General features: G+C 36.7%; 1 long non-coding RNA gene and 1 pseudogene across 1 annotated transcript in view; one reads left to right on the top strand and one right to left on the bottom strand.

Moving 5' to 3' along the window:
* Positions 1-21421, top strand: part of LOC143681483 (uncharacterized) — a 72574-nt gene that overhangs the window by 12938 nt on the left and 38215 nt on the right. The gene's annotated exons all lie outside the window — the stretch shown is intronic.
* Positions 316-973, bottom strand: LOC143681482 (ubiquitin-conjugating enzyme E2 variant 3 pseudogene; annotated as a pseudogene).

Raw genomic sequence — 21421 nt, 5'->3', positions numbered from 1 at the left:
AAGGCTGTGGGAGGATGATTTGGAGTCCCTCAGTTATAATGACTTCTTTCACTGTGGTTTTGATGATTTAAGATACCAAAACATTATTGGTTCTAAGAATACAAAGCAAAACTTAAAAACATTTCACAATTTTTATCATAATATTTCTTCACTAGATTTGCACAGAATACACTTTTACCTTCATTGCTTACAAGAATGTCAACCAGGTGAGTGACAGATACACCAACAGAACAAGATGTTTGACTTTTTACCCTTAACAATGTCATGATTCTGTTGGACACTATACTGAGAGTTGTGCTCTTTGCTTCTTTTCCACCATCCCATCCAGACACTTGGTCTTCTTCCTCTTGCTCATAAATAGTACATACTTGCTTTCAAAATGTTTGTGATAGTACATACTTTTTAATTTCTATGAATCCAGCTGCGTCCAATTCCAATCACTCAATTTTCAGAAATGCACTGTTTTCATATCACTTGGGTCATGATTTCTACTGGCTGACATGCAACAAGCAGGGCATCAGGTGGACCATAATGTCTTAGGGCTGGGACAAATGCTTGGAACAAAACTGCGACAAGGTAGAACTGAGAACTACCCAAGTTGCTGACTGTGAAGAGTACCACCTTGGAATGAGCAGAGGCAAAGCAAGTTTTGCTGAGTTCCACATTAACCAAGCTGAAAATGTCAATGTCATCATCATTCCTTTGGACTCTTTTGAAATATCTAGACAACCAGCCTTACCACTGCTGCAATATCATTGCTGAAATCACTAGTGTGCAAGCAATTGTACATTTCTCTGATTCCAACCATGGTAATTGTATTGACTATTGTTCTCATGACTTGCCCAATTCTTTGAATTTATGTCTGAGACACTTTCATTGATTTTGCAAGCTAGACTAGCAACTTTACTTGCTGTGCCTCATCAGGTGATGACAGGGAACTCAGGGAAATTTCCCCTTAAAACTCTGCATTCATTTATCTGCTTAACCCAACAATGACAGATTTAAGATGGTTCCAGTCATGGAGATAGGGACCAATATACCCTGACTTGGGCATCCATGTGTTTTCTAAAAAAGATTCTGATATTTGCAGGTGACTCAAAGAAGCAAATGTAAGGAGTAAGAAAGTGGGAATATAAAATCCACTAAAGAATAGGTATATATGTATTATCCTAATACATCACAGGAAATGTACCAGTAAAACAAAAATAGAAAATGAATTGGTCTCCTTTAGTTTGTATTTATTTGAAGAAATCTTAGGGTTGGCTACTTTCTCATTTTTTGTTTTGTCATTTGAGGCACATCACAGAAAAAAAACACACAGAGACACATCCTCTCCCTCTCCATCTCTCTGTCTTTCTAGTACATACTTACACCACAAACATATGCACCCAAGCAAAATAAAAGTCACTATAAAGTATCACCCAATTCATGTAACTATCAAAAAAACTCACCAGGTTTTGGTAACCTGTATGTAATGGAGAGGGAGTTACCTATAAAATAACTATAAGACTGTGTTATATATAATTCTGTTAAACTAGGCAGCGAGCATGAAACTTCAGAGCTTAAAATTTGCCCAAAGTTTGGAGATCAAGAACATCAGCCTTAGTTTCTTAGTATCAGCCAATTTTTTGGAGGATCCCACCAGGATCTTTTCTTCTACCTCTTTTTGTTCCTCCCCCTCTCTTTCCTCCCTCTCACTAAAGGGCTGGAGGGTAGGCTTGGTCCTAGGATGAAAGTTTTATCATAGACTTGTCCTTGAGTTCAAAAGTCTTGACTCCAAACACATCAGGTGCATAACACCATGTTTTGGTCTCATCTCCTCTCTAGTCCTTTGGTCCTTATTCTAGTCTCAAACTGAGTAGACATTTGAAATATGGTTAGAAATAACTTGTCGTTAGTTTTAACTTTTAAATATGAGTTCAACATTTAATAACTTTTACACCTGATATACTTATTTGTAATAGGAATAAAATGAGGTTTCCCTTAATGAACAAAAGAATATCTGGCATAATTGGGATATTATAAAGTATCTTGAGAAATTATGGGTGGAAAGCATTATTAGATAGTAAATAACTAAATTGCTTGGTGGTCTGCTCTGTTCATCTCAGCATGTATCTTTAAACAATACTTGGCATCTAGGCCCATTACTGGTGATTTACATTTCCTTCATTTTTAAAAGACCACATTACTTATTTTTAATAATGTTTCTTCAAAGGTAGGCCAAAGATAATCTTCATAAATCTCTTAGGTGATGAACAAAGGCACAGAAATAACAGTATAGATCGAAAGCCCTCAGGGGGATTATATCTCCTGCTATGTTTTATACATTACTTAATTTCCTTTTGGCAAGCACAGATTCTGAATTATAATTGTGGTAATCATAATAACAATGAAAATGAGTGCCATCTTTTGCCACAATTAACAATACTCAGGCAGCATCCCTTTGTTCTTGAGGTGTAGGATGTCCTTTCAGAAGATGGAGAAGTACTCGGGAGGCCTGAGATTGACATGTCAACAAAGTTGGGAGACTCAAATCTATTGTCTGTGACAGTAGAGCAGTCTTACCTAGACATCCAGGAACGTGGAGGGGACAAGACAAAATAGGCATCTTTTTGTTACTATGGAGGGACAAAATCTGTGAGTGTTTGGCAGTGTTTTACGTAGCAGTCATGACATTATTAAGCACGTAATGAGAGCTTTCTTCCTGGAGATGGCTCATTACAGATATAAGGGAGTCTTCAAAGAGTCCACGAATAGAAAGCATTAATCCTTCTATGAAGGCTTTCAAGAAGTATTTGGGATGGATACAAATAAAAAAATAAACTAAATAAAAATCAGCAACTCACAGTTTGACAGGCTAGTTCATATTTCCAGTAAGAATCCCAAATAATGATGATGTTTTCCATTGCATTCACTATCTTGCCATTAAGCAATGTCCTTGTGCTCTTCCAAGCACTTTGGTATTCCCCATTGAGTTAGACTTTGAAGTGCCTTTTCTCACACATCTGAAAGTGCCCCCTGGTATATCTTCCTTAAGGGAAGTTGATGACCAACTGTCAGGGGTTCACAGTTTCTGTGGTTCCTGTCATCATGAGTGTATTAGATTGAGAATTTCAGTGGAGCTGAAAAGAATATAGTATGGAACTAAGATGCTCATTTTGCCATCCCCTGACAGATATTGGCAGAGAGAAAATATAAACTTAACAATGTCCTGAGGGCCAAGGTGATCTTTTCCCCCCACTGACAAAAACCTTGAAAATAAGGAAAATCGCTGTGAGCTGGTTGAGACAGAAGCGTTTCCTTCTTCACCTCGTAACATAAACTCATGAGGGGAAAAAAATGGTATTGCCCTTGTCAAATTAAATTATTACTTCAGACACGTCAACTCCAGGCTCTTTTCTAATAACGATGGCTTTAGGAAGCGGTGCAAGTTAGTCTGAGTCAAACAGATAAAGACAGGGTATGTGTTCTTAAATTGATGATTAAAAATGAGCCATAAAGGATCTGGTTCATGTAGGTTTCTTTTATTTCTCTCAAGTAGGAAAGTATTTTTTGCAAATTGCTATTTAAAAATAAAAGTCAAAAGATTTTATATATTGCCTAATACTCAGCTTCTGTTTCTTTGGTAGGAAGTGTAGGATAAGTATCAAACGCACACAGCATATATTCACTTGGGATTTTCCAACCCTCATAAAGCCCCCTCTTAGTCCTCTTAGTGAGGTTCCCTGCTTTTCAATCAGTCTCAGACAGATTTTAGGAAACCCAAGACTTCAAATCACAGTAACAACAAACAAGACAAAACAAAACAAAAAGCATTTCTATTTTCTGTCCAAGCAATCTGTCAACCATCAGAATTTGGTCATCAATTTATTGATGATTATTATGATGTAATTTGAATTTTGTGACAGCATAAGAAAATCCTCTCCATGCTCTCTTTAAGTGGTACTTGTTTTTATGGCACATAGAGGAGTAATCAAACGAGATAGAGGATGACCCAACCACACCTTTTAAAATGTAGTTTTAGAGTAATTTTTTGAGAGTGCGGAACACTCCCTCCTCCCAAACCGACACAAGGTCCTCAAATACTGAAGGCATAATTCATATCAGAGATCACAATACACCTGCTTTACTGAATTCAATATTCCTTTCAAAGAAACACAAAGCAATCTGTTCTGATGACTGAACAATCAAAACAAATAGTTAAGATGCTTTCAAGTCACAAGTCCATACATCAATTCCATACAAGGTGACTATGGTTATTGCAGTTCTCAGCACCACTTTTATGTGTGTACCAAGCAGTGAGGCAGACTCACACCTTAAAGAGTGAAAATGAGAAAGAAAGAGAGAGATAGAGAAGGGGAAAGGGAAGGGAAGGGGAAAGAAGGAGAGAAAAAGTTAAGGGACGAGATGAGAGGGAAGGGAAGGTGCATTTTGTACATCTTTCTTGGTCTTAGACTGTTTCTGGAGTTTCACTGACTTGATGACTGGCAAGGAATTAATCATTTGTGTTTGAATGAAGGGAAATGGGTTTTCACTCATGGAAATCTGCTGTTCAGAAAGAAGAGCCATTTAGAATGTCACAGAGCTGCCTTTTCTAACTCTCCAGAAAGCCTAATCTCCTTTCTAGAAAGATGAATGTTCCTTGAGAGGAAAAGAATTAGAATTTCTTAAAACAAGAAGATTTGGTCTGCCAGTCACCACGTCGGAGCATCTGTGACAAAGGGAAGAAGGCAAGAACTGGAGCAAAGCTGTTATTTCTGGTCCCCAGTCTGGAGATCTATGAGACAGTCAGACTCACAATTCACAGCATGCTCCCTATATGTCAAGAGGCAGTCACAGAGACACACAGGCAAACACCACCTTACATGCCACGGCTTTTACACATGACTTGCTCTAGATGCCATGAGGCTTTGATCTGAACTCCTCATTAGCTAACTAGAGACTTTCCTTGATAAATGGTAAACTTAGTCCAAGGAAATATAATGGTATTAAGCTTCTACTATGTACCAAGGACTGTATAAAAATATCTGTATCCATCTTATCTATATCTACACACATATATGGATCTTCTACTACAGATACGCATAAACTACTGCAGGAAACATCTACTATTATAACACTATAATATAATAATAGTATAACTATTATAATTACTATAGCCTCTCTCTATATACATATATACCTACACACATACACCTACATATGTATACAACTATACACCTGAGTGTAAAAAATATACTATATTAAGTTTCTAATATATACCTCTTGGACTTAAAGTAAGTCCAAGAATATCAAATTTCACCAATTTGATATTCAGCACTCAAACTTCTACTCTTGCTGTTCCTGGTTGTCTCAGGTAAATTACCCTCAGTGCAGCCTCACCCTGGACCAAAACCTCAAAAGTGGCCCACTTGTTCAGAACCTGTGGTATTCCTGGAGTCCCCGGAAGAGAGATCCTCCAAGGAAATACTTAGAAGAGGAAGGACCTAGGTATGGATTAGGTATGGGAAAGAAATCACAATAAAAAATAAACTCGCCTTTCAAGCCAGGTCATTTGTTCATAGATATTTATAGTGTCTACTTCGTGCCAGTCGCTGCTCTACATATTTGACATAAACCAGTGAACAAAACAAACAAAATCCCTGCTGTCATGTAGTTTAACTTCTAGGTGAGGAAGACAAAGAGTAAACAACAGGGATGATAAATAAATCAATTATATAATATTTTTGAAGATGTATGTGCTATGTTAAAAGCAGAATGAGGTTAAGGATATCAGCATTGTGGGAAGAAGTAGTCAGGGGACAAATTGCTACGCTGTATAGAAGTATCGGTATAGATCTTTTGAGAAGGCGAGATTAGGAGCAAAGATTTGAATAAGTGGAGGGTAGACAAGTGAGTATCTGGGAAAAGAGAATTCCAGGAAGGAGGAATAGCAGGCACATGTATGGCAAGTTCAATATGTGCTGGTTTGAAAGGATGTATGCCCTTGGAGAAGCCATGTTTTAATCTAAATCCCATTTCATTAAGGCAGAATAATCCCTACTCAATACTGTATGTTTGAAACCATAATCAGATCATCTCCCTGGAGATGTGATTTAATCAGGAGTGGTTGTTAAACTGTCTTAGGTGACGACATGCCTCTACCCATTTGGGTGGGTCTTGATAAGTTTCTGGAGTCCTATAGAAGAGGAAACATCTTAGAGAATGAAAGAGATTCAGAGAGAGCAGAGCAGAACAACATAGCCACGAGAAGCAGAGTCTGCCAGCCAGTGACCTTTGGAGATGAAGGAAAATGCCTCCCCAGGAGCTTCATGAAATAGGAAGCCAGGAGAAGAAGCTAGCAGATGACACCATGCTCGCCCTGTGCCCTTCCAGATGAGAGAGGAACCCTGTGTTCACCATGTGCCTTTCCAGATGAGAGAGAAACTCTGACTGTGTTTGCCATGTGCCCTTCCACTTGAGAGAGAAACCCTGAACTTCATTGGCCTTCTTGAACTAAGGTATATCTCTCTGGATGCCTTAGACTGGCCATTTCTATAGACTTGCTGTAATTGGGACATTTTCTTGGCCTTAGAACTATAAACTAGCAATTTATTAAATTCCCCATTTTGAAAACCATTCCGTTTCTGATATATTGCATTCTGGCAGCTAGCAAACTAGAACAAATCAATAGCAAGAAGGCCAGTGTACCTACTTCAGAGTGAGCAAGAGGGAATGTGATAGGAAATGTCATCATATATGGGGCTAATCTTACAGGGTTTAGATCACTACTCTGAGTGAAGTGGGAGCCATTAGCTTTCACTCTGAGAGAAGTGGGAGCCACTGGACAGTTTAAGCAGAAGAGTGACAAATTGGATGTGAAGTGAGAGAAAGAGAGAGGAGTCAAGGAAGATTCAAAGGTTTGGGGTCTGAACACTAGAAAAACTAACTATATAAACTGAGATAGGGAAGACTGTGGGGGAAGCAGATTTGCAAGAAAGGTGAGGATTCAATTCAATTCAGGTCATGTTTATCTCAAAATGTCCCTTATATATCAAAGCAGAGATGTTAATAGGAAACTGGTTATAGGAGTTTGCAGTTAAGGAGAGAGTTTTGAGATGGTGATATAAATTGGCTGTGGTAAGCAAATAAGCTATATTTAAAGTCATGAAACAGTATGAAATTACCAACAGATTAAGTGTAGATCTGGCAAAGCAAAGAAGAGGACCACGAACTGAGTCCAGCAACACTCGACATTAAGAAATTGAATGGAATAATTGTGATGCTCCTAGAGGAATCAATAGAAAATGTGGATGTGGTAACAGCTGGATGGTCAGATGAATGAGTTCTATTTTGTACATATTGAGTCTGAGGTGTATCTATAAAGTACAGGTGACAGTCAGTAGCATGCTGGTAAATAATTGACAACTGACTAAGAGGAAGCGGGGTACAATTTCTAACATTTTCCACCTTTCTGTGGTTTACATATTCACATCATGTCCAATTTTGAGATACTAATTGAAGTTATTGCACTTAGTGGCATCTGGAAATATGGAACTGGAACTCAAAACAAAATATGTATGAAATGTATTTTCAGAGATCATTTATAGGGAGGTGATAAAGTCAGGTAAAAAAGATGAAAACTTCCAAGTAGTTATGGTGATAAAAAGGAGAAGACAGAATATGGGTGAGTGCCCACATTAAGGGGCTTGGGAGATTCCAAAGTGAGGAAAGCAAAGTCAGAAGCTAAATGGCAGAATGTTTCTCAATTTAGGATCATTTTGCTACTGTCACAAAGTATTTCATCTTCCCTTTTTCTCTACTGTTTTCCCATGAAATGAAAATATAACAGGTTCAGAAACTTCCTTTTAGCCTCTCAGAGAATGGGTGCAACATGTTCTTTGTCATACCTATTAAAGGATGCCAGTTTAAACATGTTTAAAAATAAGCTTACCCATGCTCTGCTTTTCTTAAAATAAAATTTCTCATATCTATGTACATGTTCCAATACATATACCATTTGGATTTTCCAAATAGTCAGTATGATTTCCCAGTCTTGCTCAAAAAAAAAAAAGTTTTAAAGTCAGCTAAAGTTTGGCACACAGCAGTGCATGTAACAGCCAAAAGACGTGTTACATTGATTAATATTAAGAAACACCATTAGGAAAGGGTACATCTAGACAATTTGTTTTTGTGTGTGTAACTTAACTTCATTGATGGTGATAGATGCAAAAATGTATAGTTTGATGTCATCAACATGGCAACATAAGACATCCCCTAAAAGAGCCTCCCCGGAGATTCAGCAAATAAAGGACAATTTCCACTTGTTTAGAATTATGGAGGATGGTAGAGAATTGATAAGGGACTGAACAAATGCTGCATCAAAGAAAAAAAAATCAGGTAGAAAATTTCCATCCTTGGCATGCTGTTCCATTTCCATTCTCTCTTACTTGGTCCCACACAACTTGGGAGGTCTCTCAGAGGCAACAACCCAAGTCCCTCCTACCAAGTACACAAACTATCAAGTCACTCAGAGCACTGAGTGAGAGCCCCATGCATATCAAGGCACAGGGACCTAAGTCGAAAGAGACCCAGGGTGGAACAATGAGACCCTGAGGAATGCTGCATGCAAAAGGGCCCATAGGGGGGGATATTAAAAAGAAACAGAGAGAAAGACTATGGTAGAGCTGTTCACAAGCATTGCTGTGCACTCAATCAATCCAATTTCTGTTGGCTGGACCACCTAAACACAAAATGGACCTTCTGGAGTGACCCATTTGGCTCCCCAAGGCAGGATTAAGTAATGGGTGTTCTAGTTTGCTAGCTGCTGGAATGCAATATACGAGAAACGGAGTGGCTTTTAAAAAGGGGAATTTAATAAATTGCTAGTTTACAGTTCTAAGGCTGAGAAAATGTCCCAATTTAAACAAGTCTATAGAAATGTCCAATTTAAGGCATCCAGGGAAAGATACCTTGGTTCAAGAAGGCCAACAACGTTCAACGTTTCTCCCTCAGCTGGAAGGGCACATGGCAAACATGGCAGCATCTGCTGGCTTTCACATGGCTCTACCAAAAAGGGACTCTCTCCCAAAATGTTTCCTCTTTTGAAGGATTCCAGCAAGCAACTCCACCTTCAGTGGGTGGAGACTCACCTCCATGGAGATCATCTAATCAAAAGTTACCACCCACAATTGGGAGGGTCACATCTTCATGGAAACAACCAAAATGCTCCCACCCAGCAACAGTGAATGAGGATCAAAGGGCATGGCTTTTCTGGGGTCCACCACAGATTCAAACCAGCACAACGGGGAAGAAACTGCAGGCAGAAAATACTTCCATAAAAAAAGGCGGGGGCGGGCCGCGGTGGCTCAGCGGGCAAAGTGCTTGCCTGCCATGCCGGAGGACCTCGGTTCGATTCCCGGCCCCAGCCCATGTAAAAAACAAACAAACAAACAAAATACAATAAAACAAGAAAATGTTTAAAGATGTTTCCCTTTCTTCCTTCCTTCCTTCCTTCTCTCTGTCTTTCCTTCCCTTCCTCCCTCTTTCTTAAAAAAAAAAAAAAAAAAAAAAAGGCGGGGGGGGGGTGTTAAACTGAACCTCTGTAATATAAGATAGGTCCCAGGTCAGGAAGGTGTAAGAAAAATGGGACAAAATGTGAGAGAGAGAGAAGTTAAACAAATCACAGGAGCTGGGGAGAAAATTTTGCACATAAACAAACACAACAGATCAAGCTTCTTAGAGAAGGAACAAAGGAAAGGAACCTTTCTTCTGGAATGGAAACAACTGCACAAAAAGTGTATTCTTTAACATTGTACCACATATCCAAGGTGAGATTAGAGGAAAAAGAATGGAGAAAATCTGAACAGTTGAACATGGGCTATTCTAAAGTTTTAGAATAAGTTGGATCAAGCATCAAAGAGCCTTAATGTAAAGCCAATCAACAATAAAACCCTAGACAAGAGGGAGACACAACCTTTAGAGTTAACTCAGTAAAATAATCACATGCCTAGACATCAGCAAAAAATTACAAGCTATACTAAGAAACAGGAGATATGGCTCACAGGAACAAATTAAAACTGCAGAAGTGACTACAAATTTGGAGCAATTAATCAAAGAGTTCAAACAATCCTAAGTCAATTCAAGGAGATGAAGGGAAATATGCATAAAGAGCTAAAGAATCCTAAGAAGACAATGTGTGAGCATAAGGGAGAATGTGAAAGTATAAAAAGAAAAATAACAGAAATTATGGGGTTGAAAGGCACAATATAAAGATTAAAAATAAACTAGAGGAATGCAACAGCAGATTTGAACAGGCAGAAAAGGAATTAGTGAACTAGAAGAGAGGACAGTCAAAATCATATATGCAGAAGGAAAGATAGAGAAAACAATAGCAAAATTGAGCAGTGTCTCAGGGATTTGAATGACAGAACAAAGCACACAAACATATGCATCATGGGTGTCCCAGAAGGAGAGGAGAAGGAAAAGAAGGCAGAAAGAATATTTGAGGAAATTATGGCCAAAAAAATTCCCAGTTCTTATGAAAGACAAAACTATACATGTGCAAGAAGTACTCTGAACAGAATAAATCCTAACAGAACTACTCTGAGAAACATACTAATCAGAATATCAAACAGCAAAGATAAAGACAGAATTCTGAAAGGAGGAAAAGAAATGTGATTTGTCACATACAAGGGATCCTCAATTAGACTAAGTGCCAATTTCTCATCAGAAACCATGGAAGGAAGAAGGCATAATATATTTAGGGTACTAAAAGAGAAAAACTGCCAGCTAAAAATTCCTCTGGCAAACTGTCCTTCAAAAATGAGGGACAGTTTAAAATATTCACACATAAATATAGACTACGTTAATTCATTAACAAAGGAGGAATTATTAAATTAATAAGAATATTAAAGGGAGTTGTGCAGGTTGAAAGAAAAAACAGGAGAAGGTGGCTTGGAGTATAGTGAAGATCATCAGTAAGGGTAACTAAAAGGCAAATGAAAACCCAACAGTACTGTACCTCAATATTTAATTCTACTCCTCAACTCCTATAAGAGTCAGAATACAATTGTACAAGAAAAAGGTATATGTCTTGATAAAGATGTGCAAAATATGAAGTGATAAAATGGGATGAAAACAAAATAAAGAGAAGAAGCTGAGGAATATGGCAGCAGAGAACATATATGCTATTTGTATTAGTTAGGGTTCTCTAAAGAAACAGAATCAACAGGAAATGTCCTTAAATATAAAATTCACAAAACTGTCTCACGTAACTGTGGGAACATAGAGTCCAAAGTCTGTAGGGCAGGCTGTGAAGCTGATGACTCTGATGGAGGAATTGGACGAACTCCACAGGAGGATCAGTGGCCGAAACCGGAAGAGAACAGAGCTGTACCTTCTGAACCTGCCTTAAGAGTCTTCCATTGATTAGATTAAACATCACTCATTGCAGAAGATATTCCCTTTGGCTGATGACAAATGGAATCAGCTGTGGATGCAGCCAACATGATCATGATTTAACTCTATGAAACATCCTCATAGCAACAGACAGGCCAGCATTTGCCCAACCAGACAAACAGGTACCACCACCTGGTCAAGTTGACACATGATCCTGACCATGACACTAGTAAAGCTAAGTTTGTATCTTTTCAAATCAGTAGGTTATAGATGTAGGTCATGCAATACAAATCCCAGGGTAACCACAAAGAAAGTATTTTAAAATATACAGAAACATAAATGGGAAAAGAATCAGTGAGATACATCAAAAAAGAGCAATATACAAAATAGGAGCTTGCAATAAAGGAAAATAGAGACAAACAAAGATATGACACATATAAATCAAAGAAAGAAAATGACAGAGGTAAGTACCTCCTTTACAGTAATAATATACTGAATGTGAATAGATTAACCCTCCCCAATATAAAGACACAAATTGGCAGAATGGATAAAAAAGCATGATCCAACTATATGCTGTTTACAAGGGACCCACCTTAGACCCAAAGACACAAGTAGGTTAAAAGCGAAAAGATGGAAAATATATTCCTTGCAATTTGTAAATGAAAAAGAGCTGAGGTATATACAAATACCAAATAAAATAAGTCAAAAGCTGTTTTAAGAGACAAAGAAGGACACTATATGTTAATAAAAAGGTCAATCCACCAAGAAGAAATAACAATCATAAATATTTTTGTATCTAGCCACAGGGCCCCAAAATACAAATGGCAACACTGGCAAAATTGGAGGGTAAAATGGACACCTCGTCAATAATAGTTGGAGACTTCTACTACTCTCTTCAGAAGACAGAAATCTAAACGGAAAATAAACAAGGAAACAAAGAACTTGAATTATATAATAAATTAACTACACCTAACAAACATATATGGAACATTGTACCCCAGGACACTTCTTAAGTGCACATGGATCATTCTTCAGGATAGGCCCAATATTTGGTCAGAAGACAAGTCTCAATAAAATTAAAAAGATGGAACTCATACAAAGCATCTTCTCTGATCATAATGGAATGAAGCTGGAAATCAATAACTGGAGGAGAACAGGAAATCCACAAATATATGGAACTTAAATAATACTTTCTTAAACAATCAATAAATATCTAGAGATGAATGAAAACAAGAAGACAACAGACAGACTTATGGGATACTGTGAAGGCAGTACTGAGAGGGAAAATTATAGCCCTAAATACTTACCTCAAAAAAAAGAAGAAAGAGCTAAAAATCAAAGACCTATTGTACATCTGGAGGAACTAGAAAATAGAACAACAAAATAACCCCAAGCAAGCACAAGGAAAGAAATAACTAAGATTAGAGGAGAAATAAATGAAATTGAGAATAAAAAAAAAATTAAGAGAAGTAAGAAAGCTGGAAGTTGGTTCTTTGAAAAGATCAATAAAATTGGAAAACCCTTAGTTAGACTGACAAAGAAAAAAAGAGAGAAGATGCAAATAAATAAAGTCAGAAATGAGAGTGGGGACATAACTATTGACCCCCCAGAAATAAAAGGATCACAAGTGGATACAATGAACAACAGTTTGTTTTTCTAAATGAAACAACTTAGATAAAATGTAGAACTTCCTGGCAATACATGAACAACCTATACTGATTCTAAAAGAAATATAAGCCCAACAGAACTGCAAGTAAAAAATTAAATTAGTAATGAAAAACCTTCCAAAAAAGTAAAGTCCAGGACCAGATGGTTTCATAGATGAATTCCAGCAATCTTTCTAAGATTTAATACCAATAATGCTCAAACATTTTCTAAAAATTGAAGAGGAGGAAGCACTACCTCATTCTATGAGGCCAACATCACCCTAATACCAAGCCAGATAAAGATAATACAAAGAAAGAAAATTACAGACCAATATCTTTTATGAATATGGATGCAAAAATCCTCCACAAAAATACTTGCAAACTGAATCAATGCCTCATTAAAAGAATCACTCACCATGATCAAGTGGTTTTTATCCCATAAGAAAATCAATTAATGGAATACACCACGCTAACAAAATGAATGTAAAAACCAAATGATTATCTCAACTGATGCAGAAAAGGCATTTGACAAAATATAATATCTTCTCTTGATTAAAAAAAAACACTTAGAACAATAGGAATGGAAGGAAATGTCTCAATATTATAAAGGCCTATATTAGCATACTCTAAAATCTCACAGCTAACATCATACTCAAAGACGAAAGATGGAAAGCTTTCCCTCCAAGATCTGGAACTTCTAGCCAGAGCAATAAGGGAAGAAAAAGAAATAAAAGGCATCCAAATTGAAAAGGAAGAATTAAAATTTTCACTACTTGCAAATGACATGATCTTTTATATAAAAAGTCCAAAAAAATCAACAACAAAGCTACTATAATAAACAAATTCAGCAAAGTGGCAGGGTACAGGCGCAACATGCAAAAATCAGTAGGGTTTCCATTCATCAGTAATGAGCAATCTGAGGACAAAATCAAGAAAAGAATTCCATTTACAATACCAATAAAAGAATAAAATATCTAGGAATAAATTGAACCAAGGATGTAAAGGACCTGTACACAGATATCTATAAAACATTGCTAACCTAAATCAAAGAAGACCTAAATAAATGGAAGGATATTCCATGTTCATAGATTGGAAAACTAAATATCATAGATGCCAATTCTACCCAAAAATATTTACAGATTCAACACAATCCCAATCAAAATCCCAACAGTGTATTTTGCAGAAATGGCTAAGCCAGTTGTCAAATTTATTTGGAATAGTTAGGGGCACCAAATGGCAAAAAAAAAAAAAAAAAAAAAAAATCTTGAAAATGAAGTTGGAGGACTTGCATTCCCTGACTTTAAAGCATATTACAAAGCTGCATGGTCAAAACAGCGTGGTACTGGCATAAGGCTAGATACATTGACCAACAGAACCAAACTGAGAGTTCTTAAATAAATGATCACATCTATGGCCAATTGATTTTTGACAAGGCTACAAGTCCACTCAATGTGAAAGAATAGTCTCTTCAATGAATATATGCTGGGAGAACAAGATATTCATATGCAAAAGAATAAAAGAGGACCCATATCTCACACCATATACAGAAATGAACTCAGAATGAATCAAAGATCTAATGATAAGAACAAGGATTGTAAAACTCCTAGTTGAAAGTGTAGGGAAGCATCTTAAGGATCTTGTATTAGGCAATGGTTTCTTAGACTTTACAACCAAAGCACAAGCAATGAAAGAAAAAAATAGATAAATGGAACCTCAAAATTAAAAACTTCTGCACATCACAGGACTTTGTCATGAAAGTGAAAAGAAAAAGTATTTTAAAACCATGTATCTGATAAGGGTTTAATATCCAGAATATATAAAGAAATCCTAGAATTCAGCAATAAAATGTCAACCCAATTTAAAAATGGGCAAAAGACTTGCATACATATTTCTCTAAAGAGGAAATACAAATGGCTAAAAGGCCCATGAAAAGATGCTCAATATCATTAGGTATTAGGGAAATGCAAATCAAAACCACAATGAGATGTCATTTCATAGCCACTACAATGGCTGCTATTAAAGAAACAGAAAATTACAGTTGTGGGAGATGATGTAGAAAACAGGAATTCTCATTCGTTGCCCGTGGGAATGTAAAATGATGGAACTGCTGTGGAACACAGTTTAGCAGTTCCTCAGGAAGCTAAATATAGAATTGTCATATGATCCTACTGTCCCACTATTAGGTATATACCCAGAAAAATTGAAAGCAGGGACTCAGATATTTGTACATTGACATTCATACTGGCATTATTCACAATTGCAAACGATGGAAGCATCCTCAGTATCCATCAACTGATGAATGGATAAATAAAATGTGGGATATTCATATAATGGAATGTTATTTGGCTGTTAAAAGGAATGAAGTCCCGATGCATGCGACAATATGGATGAATGTTGGGGACATTATGCTGAGTAAATTAAGCTAGACATGAAAGGACAAATATTGTATGATCTCATTGATATGAACTAATCATAATAAGCAAAATCACAGAGTTAGAATCTAGAATATAGGTTTCCAGGGGATAGATCTGGAATACAGAATGGGGATCTTATGCCTAATTTATACGTAAGTTCTATTTAGGTTGTTTATAAAAGTTTGGAAATGGATCGTGGTGGTGGTAGCACATTATTATGAGTGAAATTAATAGCACTGAATTATGTATGTCAGTGTGGTTGAAGGGGGAAGTTCTGGGTCATACATGTTACTAGAGAGTACATATGTAACATATGTTACAATTGATGATAGATGTTACATATGTAACTAAAAAGTCAGAAGGTAAAACATAGGACTGTATAACATAGTGAAACCTGTTGTGGATGATGAAGTGGGATTAACAGTACTAGTATAAGAATGTTTTTTCATGAATAGTAACAAACGTGCAACCCTAACAGAATGTGTTAATAATAGGGTGGTATATAGGGAAAAAAATACACCTAATGTAAACTACGGACTATTGTTAAAAGTACTGTTTTTATATTTTTCATCAATTTTATGCTTATCATAATTAGTTCATATTAGTGAGATCATACAATATTTGTCCTTTCATATCTAGCTTATTTCACTCAGCATAACTGTTTTAATATTCTTTCATCAATTTCAACAAAGGTAACACACTAATGCAGTGTCAACAATGGGGATATATGGGAAAGCCGTATTTTTTACATTATTTTTCTGTAAACCTACAACTTCTCTAATTTAAATAATAATAGTAAATGGGACATATTTGACAGGCCTGTGTATTAGGTGCTTTAAATGAGGTAATCTATGTAAACTGCTTCACACAGTGCCTAGAACATAGAATCTCTCAATAAAGCTGGCTACTAATGTTAAAAAAAAAAGGACAATTATAAAAAAGTACTGTCATCAATTGTAACAAATGTTCCATACCAGCATATGGAGTTTGTAGTGGGGTGATATATGGGAATCTCGTATTTTATACATGACTGCTCCATAAACCCACAACTTTTCCAATAAAAATAGAAAAAAAAGTATGGTTAATTCTCAACTAAATAGATACACCGTGTGTTACGACTAAACATATGATATAACTTTTAAAATACTCTATTTAGCTTTGATTAGAGCATGCATATGGTAACCATATTTCTATAAATTTCCAGGTCAGTCTCATTATCTGCATAAGGGTATTTTTAATTGCCAAACTATGTATTCTGATTTTTTCTTTTGAAAAATGTGAACAGTGTTAGCAGGTTTGCTTCAGGGTAAATTAAATTTAGATTCCACCCCCAGCGTCTGCCTGGCAGAGAAAAGCCCACTCAAATCTAAGAATTTCCTGTAGAAAAAGCTCTAAAATCCTAACCAACATGTTCATTGGGTCTACCCTCTTAGGAAAGCTCAGCTAATCCTAACTTGCTATAATACAAAATGTTTTCTAAAATTGCAATTGAATGTTTGCTCTAGATTTAGTAGTCTCTGAATCTAAAGAGCTCTAGGACATCATAGAGTTTAAATTACGACTTGAAAAGAAAAAAACAGCCAGTTATTGCATTTTTTGTCAACTGAAAATCAAGTCAAGACAGTGAACCTCTTCCAAGAGGTCACACACTGATTCACGATTTTGGGGTCCTTGTGTACTCTCCCTCAGACCCCATATGTGGAATGAAAACAATTCATAGACCTATGTGATCACATAATTGATCTACTTTCATCCACATAAAGGGGTGAAAAAGTTTCAAATTATTAACAGTATACTGCTTTTACAGCTCCCACCTACCATGCACTTATTACTTTCCCTTTTTCCCCAATTGAATTACTGAGAACAGACCAAATAACCTTAGTAATCTAAGCACTATTTATCACATTTTATTCTAAATGAATTATAGTTTAAAAGGAAATATGCTATTAATTCATTTTCCATCTTACAGTAATTATAACCTTGGTGTCCTAGCTTTTTGGTAAATTTTCCTTTCAGGAAATATTTATATTAACTTTCAAACAAAATCAGTGACTTTGTTTGGATGACTCTATCCTCTGTGACCTCAAGGCAAAATTACAGAAGTATCAACTGGCAAGTCTGCCAGCATCCAGCAAAGTATGAAAAGAGTAAGAGCTCTTCATTTTCCAGCACTGGCATTCATCATGGAAAGATACATAAAAATAAAGGGCAAATCCCAATGACATGTATCCCATAAATTGGAAGCTCTTGACACAGTAGACTTCAATCCAGCAGTTATAATCACAATGCATAACATGACTACATTATATTTTTTAACCCTCTAAACTGGTACTTTCAATAATGGTCCTTCTGTTTCTTTCATTGTACCACTAAAAATTCTAAGTTTTTCTGCAACAAGATCATCTTTCTGAGACTGCTAAATTTTATCCAGGCTTTCATTACCTCCTTTTTCTAATAGCATGCAATCAAGAATCACAGATTATAAAGAAACTTGAAAGGCCACTTACCTCCAAGAAGACTATTATACAATCAAGCCAATGGAGAAATAAATTATCAAATGTTTTTAAACTATTTTCAGGTACAACAACCTCAGAACTACCCTTGGCAATTTGCTTGGCATTTCATCTCTTTAAACTAGTAAATGAGGTCCAAATTCTCTTATGTGAATTGTAGTCAATCTCAAAATCAACAATCAAAACCAATCATGATTCCTAAATATACATATATATGAACTAAGACTACAGCTCAGTACACTGTCAATGACAACAGAGTACCCTCACTATGTGATGTGTTTGATTTGGGGGGAGGGGATAGTATGAATCATATACCCAAAGTGCATATAATAAGGTTAAGCACACTTATGGAAATTTACATGCATATCCATGTAATCCTTCCTAAATATTATATTTAATATGTAGGATATGTAAAGTAGAACAGTAATATGGAATAAACACTGAACAAAAGGAATCACAGGTATAGGGGTGTGTTAGTTAGATTCAGTTGTCAACTTGGCCAGGTGAGCATACCTAGTTCTGTTGCCGCGGACACAAGCCAATGGTACGTGAACCTCATCTGTTGCTAATTACATCTGCAGTCGGCTAGGAGGCATGTCTGCTGCAATGAGTGACGTTTGACTTGATTGGCTGGTGCTTAAATGAGACAGCGCAATGTTGCACAGCCAAGCAGCTCGGCATTCCTCATCTCAGCATTCACAGCTCAGCCCAGGCCTTTGGAGATACAGAAAGAAGTCACCCCGGGGAAAGTTGTTGGAACCCAGGGGCCTGGAGAGAAGACCAGCAGAGACCATCCTGTGCCTTCCACGCAAGAAAGAACCTAAGTGGAAAGTTAGCTGCCTTTCCTCTGAAGAACCAACAAAATAAATCCCCTTTTATTAAAAGCCAATCCGTCTCCGGTGTGTTGCATTCCAGCAGCTAGCAAACTAGAACAAGGGGTAAATCCCAGCTCTCTCACTCAAGAATTCCATTAAACCATCACTCAGTCTCTGGTATTAAATTTCTTCATCTATGAAACCATTTATGAAGTTCAGATGATCCTTATAGCTCAAATTTTTTAAGGTTAAAAAAACAAAACATTAACAGCAGAGCTTTTCTCTTCCCTGAAAGGAAAACAAACCACAAAACAAAAACAGAAAAGGCAATGAGGACACAGCTAGCTTTAGTGTGGACCTAAGCTGGTGTTGACTTGTCCGTCTTTTCAGTCCTACTCCCCAAAGTGCTGTGAGCATATTCACTCTCAGTGAGAATCACTATAAGGTTAATCCATGCCCTGATACTAGGAACTCTATTAACCAAAAAATTTCCTTAAAAAGAAACTAAAAAGTGTCTGTAGGTCACTGAATCTCTTCGTGGTCTATCTCCAGTGACCAAATCATAGGCTTCAGAATTTGAACCCTTATCTCTGGTAAATGACTGATGCAGGTTATAAGGCAGAATATTTCCTCTACCAAATTATATTTTTCTTTGCTATGATCCTTAAAATAACTGCCATTTATAAAAGCAGGTCATCTCTATAGAAAGATCCATAGAGTTGGAAACCATTTTGGGGCTTTGTTTTCTGAAATATGGTTTGCGCATCTACTCTACCAACAAGAGAACATGAGGGTTTGATAATTCTATCTTCTTTATTAATTGACCCTATTACATTACTGATCTTAATGTCTGCCACAGGTTTCTGGCATTGATTTTCACATCCTACTTGAGTTCACTGGTTGTTTATTATGAAGTCTATCCTCATCACATTCCATCAAGAATGTCAACTATCTTGCTAGACTGTTTATGCTTTCTGCACTCCCAACCCCTGAGGCAGTTCTCTAATCATCTGACATGAGTCCCTACCAGATATCCATGCCCAAAGGAACTCCAACTAGACCCACTACTAAGACCAAGGTCCTCTGCCCATGTGATGCTATTTCAGAGATCCTAGGGGCTTTCCTCCTTTAAAAACAGCAATTGTACTTTCCTCATTGATGGTTCAAATTCCTTTAATATATAGTAAAGACTCAGTAGAGATTTTCCTGGGAGAAGTAATATATGATAAAATCTGTATGACATAATTGAGTAATAGCAAATTCTCTCCCAAGAATGGTTTTGTTCGGAAGTACCACTAGCACAGTAAAGGAAAAGGAGAGACACCAAAGATTTTATTTCATTTTGGGTTCACTAGCTTTTATTAATGATAAATAGAATGCCAATCATGACGTTGTTGTCCTAATTGATAACAATAACCAAAATATGTATTGAGTCTTTCAACAGTCAGGAGTGACATCAGCGAAAATGGCAAAGTAAGGATACTTCAAAATTCTCTCCTCCACAAAAGCACTGAGAACACTAGCAAAACCTATCAGATTTCCCATTTTCTGAACTCTGAAAGTTATCCAGAGGCTTGCAAAAATCGGAAGAGCATTTACTTTAAAACAGAAAGGCTAAATCTCATTAAATATAGCAAAGTAAACTTCAGGGCATTGTAAATTGCCTATTCCCATCTCCTTTCTCCCCACCTCTGTGGTATGCTCGAAAACCAAAGCCTAAACTCATAATTAAAACCAGAAAATGGACAAACATTGGAGAGCGCTGAATGAAATTGGAGAGCCTTCCCAGAGATGAGTCATTATTTGACCTGTTTGGCAGTTCTCTGAAAGGCCCCAATGTTGAGGCTGTCTTTCTTTGACCTAATGTAAAGTTCAGACAGGGGTATTTGCTGAAGAAAAACAGAAACAATTGTTTAACATTGTAACTGCCTGAGGTGGTGAATAACAGTTGGGAGAAATAATAAGTGAAACAAAAAACTTATAAGGAAAAACTGGGGAATTAGAAATCCATGGGAGGCTTTGTAAATCTCTAACATATTCCCAGAAATCAAAAAGGCCATGCACGTGTACAAGGCTATGTGCATGCTCAGGAAGAACCAAAGAAACTCCTAAGCTCTCATCTCTACTTAATCTTGAAGCTTTGTACAGGCAGAAAGTGAAGACTAAGGCAGAGCTTTAAAGATTCAACTAAGTATCGAAGGCATGATCCAACATACACTCAGAGCCCCTCAGCAAAGACTGGGAGACTTATCATTTCCAAGTATATAAGGAAGACGCAATTCAATCACTAGCTGACCACTGAGATGACCAAGTAAAGACATCAGTGGCTACACACAACAAAGAATGAAGACTTTATAGAATTAGTTCAGAAATAAATGGTAAACAAGCAACAGCAACAAAAAGAAACCACATGGAGGTGACAGAATCTGATTTTCAGTTTTGCTACATGATATGTAAAATGTTAAAGTTTCAACAAAAATTATAAAACACACAGGGAAACATGGAACACAAAAGACAAGCAATTATATAAACATTCCCTGAGGAAAACCAGATGTGGGACTTGCACAAAGAAGTTAAATCAGCTATCTTAAAAATGTTAAAAGAACTATAGGAAATCATGTCTTATGAACTAAATGGAAATATGAGAATGATGT

This window comes from Tamandua tetradactyla, chromosome 4 (assembly GCF_023851605.1).
Source record: "Tamandua tetradactyla isolate mTamTet1 chromosome 4, mTamTet1.pri, whole genome shotgun sequence".
Taxonomy (NCBI): domain Eukaryota; kingdom Metazoa; phylum Chordata; class Mammalia; order Pilosa; family Myrmecophagidae; genus Tamandua; species Tamandua tetradactyla.
The sequence above is the reverse complement of the archived record's forward strand: the minus strand, read 5'-3'. Positions and strand labels throughout refer to the sequence as shown.